Raw genomic sequence first — 12077 nt, 5'->3', positions numbered from 1 at the left:
GCAGAAAGAATTGCCCAAGCAGCAGCAAAGGCGTTTAATGCCAAAAATCTGTAAGCTTGGTTTGCTTACGCTTCACGGCGAGCAACGCCGTCACGCGATTTTCGCACTCGGTCAGCAAACCCATTGCAACATCGTCGTCTCGGACAGCAACGAAATTCCTGATGACATCAAAAGCGTCCATCACCTGTACGGCGGTTGCCGCAGCCGGCGCTTCCTGTACGTCGTCGTCTTCTTCATCGGAAGAGTCCTTATCATTCCGGGCAGCTTTTATGATCTGCTCATCACTCACATCTTCGTGAACAACAACACAAGCGTCAGCGCCGATGTATTCGTCGAGCTCGAGATTAGGCGGCACGGTTCCTATTTCTCCCAGCGTATTCCAGGCGGCCGCGATCCCCGGAGCCGGTGACGCCTCTTCGTCGTCGTCTGTAACGCCTGGTGTTAGGCCAGCAGAGTGTACGGGTCGACCTTCGGCAAATCCGGCGTGCCTGAAACAGTTCACAATTACTGAGCGCCCCAGTGTGCTCCAGGCAGCAGACATAATCTGCAGTGCCACGTACAAGTCCACCTTCGTGTCTCGGCCAGTTTCAGTGTTAAAAAGCAGCCGCTGAATTAACCTCCCGCGGTAAGCGCGCTTCAGGCTAAGAATCACGCCCTGATCGAGAGGCTGTAAGACAGACGTGCAATTGGGAGGGAAAAACCTCAGCTCCGTGTTAGTGAGCTTGACTTCGTCGGAGTGATGCGCTGAACAATTGTCCAAAAGCAAGCAAACTTTACGGCCCTGCCGCTTCATGTCGCGGTCGAATGCCATCATCCACTCGGTGAAAATAGCGCGGGTCATCCATGACTTGTTGTTCGCCTTGTACTGCACAGGTAGGCTACGAGTTCCCTTAAAACAGCGCGGCTTGGCACTTTTGCCTATGACTAACGGCGGACGCTTGTCCGAGCCATCCATGTTTGTGCAAAGCAGCACTGTGATGCGTTTTTTGCTGTGTTTGCCGCCGTGACAGCGCTGCCCCTTGAAGTCGAGCGTCCTAGCCGGCAACATCTCGTAGAATAGCCCGGTCTCGTCGGCGTTGTAAATGTCTGCAGGCGCGAAGTTGCTTAAAATTCCGGCCATGTTACTCGCCTTCCAAGCAGCTGCTCCGTCCACGTCTGCTGACATTGACTCGCCGCACAACACTTTTCCAATGATGTTATGGCGGGCCTTGAAACGGTTTAGCCAGCCAATGCTGGCTTTAAAATCATCAATGCCAAGTAGGCATGCATAGTTCAAGGCTTTCTGCTGGACGATGCTTCCGGACAGGGGGACGTTGCTGGCTCGTGCTTCCACAAACCACGCATGCACTGCTTTGTCCAACTCTTCATGGAGGGGCCGCGTCACCTTTTTGTGCTTCAAGGATGTGCCTGAAGCAAGTGCCATTCTCACGCTGTCCTTATTGCCTAGAATCGTTGACAGCGAACTTGCAGGAATTCCGAAGTCTTCAGCAATTGCCGCTTTCTTCCTTCCGCTTTCTGCTTGGGCGATTATTTGAGCTTTTTGCTCAAGGGAAAGAGTTTTGCGTTTTTTCACTTGCGTTGCCATCGTGTCCTGCGGATGAAAACTCGTCGTTGTCGAAGAGAAAGGCAGCGAGTGAACAACGCGACCACGACACAAAGCCAAAATGGCGGAACTGCAATCACGTGATTTCATGCTTAATGTGGCTTTGGATTTGACTTGGACTTCTCGCCAATAAAACTAGTTTCGGTTTCGATTTTGAACGCGAAAATTTCGTTGAAGCGGAAACGCTCTGCAAAAATGGTTCGTTGTGCAGAGAAATTTAGGCCATTAATTCCTATAGGATACTCGCGGGGAATAAAAAATTATTCGTTGTCGCGGAAATTTCGTTGTGGCGGGATTCAACTGTACTAATGGAAAGAGTTGGATAGATCTATCAATTGTTTCGAACGAACTCCATTCGAATACCAAAACTTGGGAAGTTCTCGATGATCACTCAGCAAGTGATCACAGGTACAAAAAACTGGAATTTTTCACAGAACGACATAAGGATGAAATCAGACTGACAAAAATGGGAGAATTTAAGCTTTTGGAGGCACTAAGCAAAGACAAATGGAATGGGACACCAGCCCATACAATCAAAACATCAATTAAATGAGGTAATTAAAACCTTCTATAACAAAGTAGGAGACAGTCAAAAAATTCTCAAAGAAGATAAATAATAAAACTGAAAAAGCAAAGGCATGGTGGAAGCCAGAACTTGAGATGGAGGAAAAAAGTAAATGCACACAGAAGAAGATATCAGCGTGCTCAAGGAGACATAAGAGATGTTTATAAGAAGATTTATAAAAAGGCCGTTAAGAAATATGAGCAAAACTTAAATGAAGCAAAAAATAAATCATGGAAAGATCTACGTGCTCAAACGAGCAAGAATCCATTCACGCTTCCATACAAGCTAGCAGCCAACAAGATTAAAAAAGCAATAATAATACCTAGCATCACAACTCCAACAGGGAATGTCACAAAAACAGAATATGAGGCAGTAGACTGGATTCTGAGAAATTTGTACGATGTGGTCGACAACAACAGTCAAGAAATACAGGCAGAAACTAATAACGAGGCAGACATCAGGCAGACATTTCCCGATTGTGGGAATGAGAGCAGTAGTCGAATTAGGGTAACAGCAACACAATGGGACATAGAGTTCTCTGAAGAAGAGGTCAGTCACGTAGTGGCAACACTAAAGAAATTTATAGCACCAGGCCCTGACAACCTAGGAACACACTTCATTCAAGAATTGTATAAAAAACAAAAGCAATTTTTTATTAACATATTTAACTCAGCATTTAGGTTAGGGGTTATCCCAGATATGTGGAAAATAACTAAAGTAATACTTATTCCAAAGAACAATGAAAAAGCAGACGGTTGCAATTCCTTCCGACCGATAGCTATTAACTCCATCTTTGGAAAGATACTGGAAAAATTATTAAATGATCGGGCATATTTCTACCTAGCAAGTAACAATCTTCTTCCAAGTAGACAGTTCGGGTTTAAACACAAAACTTCGGCAACAATGGCATTGAGTTACCTCAGAGAGAATATACACCAAGAAATGGAAAGACTTAAGAAGAAAACATAGAACCTATACTCGACAAGGTAAAGTTCCCTAGTAATATAAAAAACCTAATTCTAGATACGTTAAGGAATAGAATAATAAAGTATGAAACAGACAACGTTAAAGTACAGTATGCCTTACAGAAGGGATCCCCTCAAGGGTCCCCTCTAAGCCTGCTCCTTTGGAATCTAATCATTGCAGAATTGTTAACACAAGAAAGGTCAGAGAAGTTTAATATCCAAGCATTTGCGGATGATATTACAGTGACAGTAAGTGGTTGTTTGAGGCTCAAACTAGAACAAAAAAGTGAAGAAGCGCTAAGAGAAATCTCAAAGTGGGCAGAACTGAATCATTTACAATTCAATTATGGTAAATGCAAGTTTATATTAATTGGAAAGCAAAATTATCAAAAGCGACCACCGCGAATAAGGCTAAATAATGTGACTATCCAGAGAGTAAAAGAATTGAGAATCCTGGGAATAATAGTTGATGAAAATTTATCATTCCTTCCGCACCTGAAATGAATTCAAGAGAAAGTTACAGAATTGACGTTAAGGATAGCAAAATTCACTGGGCCTGATTGGGGAATGTCAGCAACACAGCTAAGACAGATATATAAAAGAGCAATTGAAAGAATCATAGTTTATGGACCTCCAGTGTGGTATAGGGAACACACAAGTAGGAAACTGAAGGCAATTCAAAGGATACCACTACTGAAAATTTGTAAAGCTTATAGAACGACCCCAAATGTAGCATTAAACATACTGGCTGGTATTACTCCAGTCCACCTAACAATTGAGAAAGAAAACCAGCTGTCATCAATAATAAGCAAGAATTTGTATGGCAAGGTCAAAGATTCAAAGGGGAGGCCATTGTGCAAAGAATAGATAAATGGACAGTGCATCCGGCGAAACGGAAGGGAGTTTCATATAGCAAACAAATTAAAATGTCAGATTATCAAATTTTTACAGATGGATCAGCAACAGAAACATCGGTAGGAGCGGCCTTCATTGTGTTTGGGATGAAAGGCGAAGTGATAGATTCTGAGCAATTTGCCCTGCCAAAATATTCGAATAATTTTATTGCCGAGGCAGTAGGAATTAAAGAAGCACTTCTTTACATAGAAGGAAAACCAGGGTGCAAGCATTACCAGATCATCACAGACAGCCTTTCAATATTGGAGGGTCTTAAAAACCCTTATAATGATAATTTCTTTGTGGACGAAATAAGGAACTTAGTTAATCAACAAACTCGGCACAAAATAACTTTTACATATGTTAGAGCACATAGAGGTGTTATAGGGAACGAAATCGCAGATGAACTCGCAAATAAAGCGCGAACGCAGGGAAGAGAAGTAACAGTTCCAGTAACAAAACATTTTGTCAGAACTGAATTCTATAAAGAGGCACAAAGAAAATGGGAAAGAGAATGGCAGAGCTCAGGCAAAGAAACATATGTATATCAATGGATCCCGACTCTTAAACATATACCAAGCAATTTCCCAGCTAATCATTTTATATCGCAGGCAATTAGCGGACATGGTAGATTTCCATACTACTTAAAACGATTTAATTTTGGAAATGTAAACTGCCCCTGTGGCAAAGAAGCAGATGCATTCGATCACTATATAAAAGAATGTGGGATTACGACAGCATTAGCTAAAAAACTTAAAGAAGCAGTCCCACGTAACAGCACAGGAAACAAAACGGAAATAGTAGCTAACAAAAAGCTTTAATAATCATAGAAGAAATGACCAAATTGATAAATGAGAAAATGCTCTCAGCTAAAAAAAAAAAAAAACCTACGATTTCGTCGCCGGACGGAGGCAAAGGGGAAAGGACAGGCTGTCAAGGAATTCCAACCGGCTCCCTCTGGGTTGAGCAGACTTCACTTGTGTAAACTGCCCTAAAATGTTACTCATAGTATCAATTGAGGTGGCTATCATACGCCATCCTTCGACCTCATATGACATGGCTCCCTTCGGGTTGAGCGGCCCCTGATACGGGACCATCAAAGGAACAAGCTCCCTTCGGGTTGAGCGGTCCTTTACAGGACCAGAATGGCAACGAGCTCCCTTCGGGTTGAGCACCTCCACTAAGTGGAGATTGAAGATAACTGCTCCCTCCGGGTAGAGCATAAGCCAAGCTTACCCAACCAAGGGTCAACCAATCGAAACAGAGGTCTAGTCCCATCTTGAGGACACTTTGAGTCAGCTCCCTTTGGGAGGAGCATGTTAGACTCATTTGGGGTCAACCATATAGTATTTAGGGCATTCTTTATGAAACGGCAAGCCAGCAATCACTCTTCTGGACTTCCAAGAGGGTCACCTTCCCCAAACCCCGAGGCGGCACGTTCCGCAGTTAGCGACATAATAGTTTCCCATTGGAATAAAATTCCTATGCTGTTATGCTGATATGCTGTTAGAATATATCAAGCCATGGAGGCTAAAAATAACAACTTTTCTGAACATAGACTTAAGAATGGAAAAAAAAAAAAGAAACAATAAAAGAAAGTTAATACAGCTGGAGAGATAGGGTCATAAATGAAGGCCACTCCACCGAGAAAATAAACAGATCGGAACGTATTCACGCAGCCTTTTAAAAAAGAGAAAAAAAGGTACGTAAAAAAAAAAAAGAAATTGAGGAACATGTAGGTCAAAAAGCAAAAGAAGAAAAACGGTTAGGTTTACAAAATTGAACACTTCAGAATATTTTTCCCAGAATTTTCAATATGGGGAAAAAGGGAACAGTAATTTAGAACTGAGTAAAGGGAAAGGAGGGAAGAGAAAAGAGGAAAATGGGACAATAGAGATGTAGCCTAAAATTGTTACTTTATCAACCAGCTGTTGGAAATTAGCCATCTAATGCAGCTTAGTATTATACTTATTCTCCCCCCCCCCCTTTTTTGTGTTGTTTTTTGTTCTTTTTTAGATAATGTTATTAATAATATACACTTTTTATTTATTTATTTTATTACTCTGACTACTTTTATTTTATTCTATTTATTTTTTGTCTTCTTTTTTTTGAGTGAAAATAAATGCTTTCATAAGTTCCCAGTTTTTGAGCTTTTTCAGAAGGAAATTCAATACTCGGAAGACGGAGCGATTAACTACAACTTCAAGCGCCCCAACAGGACCAACAGAGATGCAAGATATTTGTACGTCAAGATAACAAGCGTAGTTGTGTAGTAAGGTAGAAAATAAATACCGCTGAGCCGGGCCCCCCTCGGCTGTGGTTTCGCTGATGGTGGTAGATCCCTTTTTTTTTTTCTGCAATGCAAAATTATTTTCTTTACCCTTTTATTTATATTTTATTGGTTTAAGCCCGTTGTGCTTTATGCGGTGCGGGCCGGGCACAATTATTTTTTCCTTTTTTTTATTCGCCCACCCTAATTCTTGTCCCTATCTACTGATCATCATCGGTGTTTCTTGGCCCTGTGGCTGCTGGCGGCCGAGCTGCGGCGTTTTTTACAAGTTTCAAGCATCAAACGAGTGAGTTCAGCAAATTCCTTCCACAATCCTTTTTCGCTAAGCGTTCGCGAACTTCTAGCAACAAACCGCGTGAAAATCCGACCATTATTTCCGAAGACATCACCGAAAACCTGTGTAAGCAAGAAGTAAACAACCTAACCCTAACCGAGCCATAACCGCCGCGGAAAAACGCTCGAAACTTGATAAATAAGGGCTCCCAATATCTAAATTTAGTCACCGAAGCATCAGGAACTAACAAGGAACATCAAATAACAAAAAAAAAAACAGGCCTTCGATAGACCAAAAATTAAGTTATGAGCTAAAATACCATCTGGGCATGGGAGCCGAGGAGTAGGGGCCTGTACCTGGGTAGGACTACTGGCGGGACAAAACGTGGAATAACTTTTTAAATATTAGAGCTACAGAAAAGTATAACACATCATTTTAAAAGCTTTCCAAAAGTGAAATCGGATTTTGTCTATGATTGCTAGTTTTCGAGATATTGGTTGTAAGAGCAAATCAAGGGTGCACAAGGTTGCCTAAACTACAGTGGTATCAGACATCACTGAAAAGCCGCCAAAACTAGCGGGAAAGATTTTTAATTCAGATTCAGGAGGACCAAATTAACAAGGAAAAGTTGTTAAAATCCATGTACGGACAAGCATCTAGCCAGCGTGGTACAACATAGGAGAAGAATTCACAACATTTGAGTTCACCATGCCGTCAGCCGCATAGACGCCACAGAGTGTTAAGCTGCACGCGGGACAAGGTAATTAGTGCAGTGGGGCACCCAATTTGAAGAGGTGGTGGCCAAGAAGAGCGTTTGGGCTACGCCCGAAGAAAAATTGTGGAAGCTTAATTCACAACATCAGGAGTTGAAAGTCCCCTCTTTTTGAATACATGCCACTGACACGGAGCTGGCCTCGGAACATTGAAATTAAAACCGTGGAGCACTAAAGTTGAATTGATTATTGAGAAAATCGTTTGGGCTATGCCCGAAGAAAATTAAAGATCAATTCACAAAATCAACCGAAAGTGACTTTGGGCGACAGAAATGGTCCATTGACAACAAATCGGCTTAAGAAAAACGCTTTTGGTTTGAGTTGGAAGGACAGCAAACAAGTTTGTTTGGGCCACGCCCGAAGAAGATTCCAAGGAGAGACGACACAACAGTAACTGGACTGTGCGGAATACACCATGTCAGACCAAGAGCGGGCACAGAGGAAAACGGACAAAGAAATGTTCAAAAAACCTGCAAGCAAGGGGAAAAAGAAGACAACAGAAAGAACTTCAAAAGAAGCAATGTATGACTCGGACACCGAAATCACGAGTTTGGTGGATTCAGAAGAGAGGAGGGAAAGATACGAAAAGAACAGAACTACAGGAAGCCAGGAGGCACTGAAAGACTCAGACCAAGAAGAAACCAATGAGAAAGGGGAAACACTGTTGACAAGGATGGCTAGAATTGATAAGTCAATCTTCAGGCACCTTGTCAAGATAGTACAACTCACGGCAGGTGACAAGGAAGTCAACAACCACATTGACTCCATTACCAACGAAGTCTGCAGATTAAAAGCCCTTACTCTGGAGGCAACACACGAGAATCAATTTTTGAAGGGCAGTCTAGCGGAATGTAGGAAACAAAATGAGGCACCGTCAATTGCTGATGTGGTGCGCAGCATTCCAGAAGAAAACAAGCCGGAAGAGACGAAAGCAATTGTCGTGCTGTCAAAGAAGCGGAAGACTGAGAAAGTCTTAAGTGACCTAGAGACGACAATGGATCCACTGGAGATGCAGCTCCGAGATACAACAATGAGTCAAGGCAAAGAAGGAGTTGTCATCGTCTCCACGGATGCAAACTCACTAGAGAAAATTAAAAGTCGCATCCAAAATGACAGCAACTTGCGGCACCTGTAGGTCCAAGAACCCAGAGGAAGAAGACTAGAACTGAAGGTGGTTGGAGTGGACCAAGAAATGAATGAAGAGATCATCTCGAGGATCATCGCACAAAATGGCTTGCAGTGCGAGCAGAGCGATGTGGAGATCAAAGCCAAGTGGAAAGGACGATATGGAGACACTGTGATCGTCGCCGTCAGCAAGAAGGCATACCTCGGATTGAAAGACAGAACCCACATCAACATCGGGTGGGAAAGATGTGCAGTATATGACATCTTTATTACAAGATGCACAAAATGCCCCTGCCTGGAGCATTCAGGCAAGTTCTGCAACCAACAGGAAAAGTGCGTGAACTGCTCGAGAAGAGGACATCCAACAGAAGAATGTGAGAACGACCCACATTGTGCAGCTTGCCAGAATGAAGGCATACCGAGAGAAGAATGTAAGCATCCGCTCTTGTCGCTGTATTGCGAGAAGAAAAGGCAAAGATATTACAAAGAATGTTCTAAGTTCAGCAACCATCATGGCGGGACAAAGCATCAGTCACGACAGTGCAAAAACAGCATCAACTAAAGCGACAAAAAATCATACAGAACAGGAAAAATTAGAAATTATTCAAGTTAATCTCGCACAAGCATTTAAGGCGAATCAATCATTAAAGGATTTTCAAGAGGGAATACAATCAGGATATCTCTGTTGTGCAGGAACTTTCTAGGATTAGATGCATTTTCATTTTTATTACCTGCATACTTAACAGTGATTGGAAAATGGTCACTTCCATATAGATTGTTAATTACAACCCACTCTGTAGCTGCTAAGAGCATTGGTGAGCCAATAGCTAAACCTATGGATGTGTATGTGTTATGTAGTATGTTGTAGTATGTTGGCTCTTTTGTGTTAAGAAGGCATGATCCAGAGGACAATAAGAATTTTTCGATTAGCACACCTCGGGAGTCGGTTCTTGTACATTCCCATAATGGATGGTGTGCATTAAAGTCTCCGACCAGCAGCCATGGTTCCGGAAGTTGATCAATTAGCTTTTCAAAACTTTCGCTACTTAACCTATAATCTGGAGGAATGTACAGAGAACACACTGTTGTTATTTTACCAAAAATTAAGGCTCGTATTGCCACTGCCTCTAGGTCTGTATTAAGTGAGATGCTTCGGCATGAGATTGATTTTTGAGTTACAATGGCAACACCGCCAGAGGGGCGAGTGCTGCCTTGCCTATCCTTCCTGAATACGAGGTAATGCTTGAGGAAACTTGTGTCTGCTGGTTTTAAGTGGATTTCTTGCAGACAAAATATGTTTGGTTGGTGCTCGGCAAGGATTTCATATATATCATCCAGATTATTTAGTAGTCCCCGACAGTTCCAATAAACGATACTCTCAGCAGCCATTTTTGTAAGTGCGGGATGTGGATGAGACAGTGGGTTTAAGACTCGCCGCCTTTATCAGGTAGCTTAATTGGCGTATGTTTTTTCAATTTGGAGCGGTCCGACAGGCACCGCCTCTCATTGGCGGACTCCCTAGGCGCCACTGACGCTGTGGAGTCCACGCTAACCTCCATCGCCTCTGGTGAAGGCATGGAGGCAGGAGGTTTTTCCAGAGGAACCAAGTTCCTCTCAGATGTCTTTGGTGTCCCGGAGGTCTGGGAGAAAGGGACCTCCGGGATTGCAAAGATTGGGGCAGCCGGTGGCTGCTTAGTGAGGAGCCGTGGTGGGAGCACATGAGCAGCATTGCACTGCGTGCCCACCGTTACTAGATGCGGCCTGGCCCCTCTGCGGGCTGCGTCAGCATAGGGAGCGGAGGAAATATTCAGTGCTCTTTTCGCGCCTCTTCGTATGTTTTCTCGGTGTGGAAAACCAGTTTCCTCCCCCTTCGCCGCGACCGACCACCACCACCCTAACGAGCTTCATGGCAGCGCCGGCTGGGAGAGGAGGTAAATGCCTCCCCTTGGGGGAAGGAGACCAGCGATGGGTGCGCCACCAAGACGTCTACGCGGGTTCCCGCGAGAAGACGAGAGAAGGCTTCTGGATCCAGCCGGCAACGAGAGGGGTCGTCTCCCGCCGCCTCTCGCGGTAAATGCCGGGGGATAGCGGGCACGGAGTACGCTGCGCACACGGGAGGACCCGTTGTGCACGACCGCCCATCTTCTGGTTCCCAACGGCGAAGCGACCGGTAAATACCGCACGCTCTCGCCGCCTCCCGCAGCAAACGTCGTGGTATGGCTTTGTCCGAAGAATGCGGCGCGCACGGGAGATCCCGGCCGCCATATTCACGGCGCGTGCAAATGTCCGCCGCCGAAGTCGCACCCCCATTCCCCAGCCGGTGAGTCAAAAGTCCTTCTTACGTAGCCTTGCCCTTCCAATGAAAACCTTGTTGATGTATAGCTAGCCGGCATGCTCTGTATTATTTGCAAGTGCAATAAATAGCATTGGAGTATTAACTATGTGTCGTCCCCTTCCTTTGTCCCCTTTGTTCCCCTCCGCGGGTCGCTAGCGAGGACGCTGCACCTGCGGAGTAGGAGCGGGGCGGAAGACCATTCCCTCTATATCCCCCACAATGGCGCCTCAACGTGGTTCTCTTGTACAGAAGCACTTGAGCTAGTTTCCCCTCCCTAGGGACAAAGGACGATAGTCAGTTCGCAGCGTGGAGTGCCTGCCCGGACTTTTAGCATTAGGCCTGACCCGACATCGCTATGCTAGCAAGGCTAATATGCTTTCTTGACAGCGAGGTGGGAGGAGTTGCAGCGAGAACAAATGGCCGTGAATGTATTTGTGTGTGTGTGTGTGCTGAGACCTTCGAGAGGTGCAGCCACGAGGTCCGTACATTGAGCGCGAGACCGAGCCGTCCACGGAGAACAGCACGCCGGAAGCGAGCGAGTGCCTCAGCCGGGACGGTGGCCCTACTTTTCTTGTATATAGTTGTAACTTGTAAATATTTCCTCTTCTGTCTCTTTGGCTCTGGGAGCCAGGTGCCGCAATCGGCTGACTGGTATTGCAGCCGTGATTGCCGGAAAGCACCGGGGCGCTCCGACACCGCTGGACGCGGTGGGCGCCGTTCGCTCAGAAGTTGCCTTTGGATGGCAGCGAGCGAGTAGGGCCACCCTGGGCTCTTTGGCGGAGACGCACATCCTCGCGGCGTTGCGTTCTAGCTATTGTCCTTAGCGCTAGAGCGAGTAGGCTTAAGGCTCTTTTTGGGAGCTGCCTGTCGCACATCGGAGGACAGGCTAACCGTGGCATACAGCATGCGCAAATGCATTTCGCTTGTTTTATATTGACCTCGCTGTAGCCGAACATCTCGCTGAATTAGAGAAAGCTAACTTCGTTCAAATGAACTTGGTATTTTTGGGCTGAGAAGGAGAATCGGAAATTTTGTGGAACCAGATTATTATGCCGGCAAACGAACTGCGGATGCCCGTGCTTCGTTCGGATTAACGGAACGCAGTGCGGTGCTGGATAAAATTGCTTGGCATTCGCATTGGCCCGCATTTTACCAAATGGTCATTTTGCTCAATTTATTCAACCTTTTTGGAGATCCGGAGGGTTGTGCAGATATCAAGTGAAGCCGCCTGGACCTGCTGCCATTGTTTACGT

The 12077-nt window shown here is 44.9% G+C and overlaps 1 pseudogene; it reads left to right on the top strand.

Moving 5' to 3' along the window:
- The first annotated feature begins 3637 nt into the window (after positions 1 to 3637).
- LOC146210275 (uncharacterized) lies at positions 3638 to 4848 on the top strand (annotated as a pseudogene).
- Positions 4849 to 12077: the final 7229 nt, after the last annotated feature.

This window comes from Amblyomma maculatum, chromosome 1 (assembly GCF_055883805.1).
Source record: "Amblyomma maculatum isolate TAMU_Amacu chromosome 1, ASM5588380v1, whole genome shotgun sequence".
NCBI classification, from domain to species: domain Eukaryota; kingdom Metazoa; phylum Arthropoda; class Arachnida; order Ixodida; family Ixodidae; genus Amblyomma; species Amblyomma maculatum.
The sequence above is the reverse complement of the archived record's forward strand: the minus strand, read 5'-3'. Positions and strand labels throughout refer to the sequence as shown.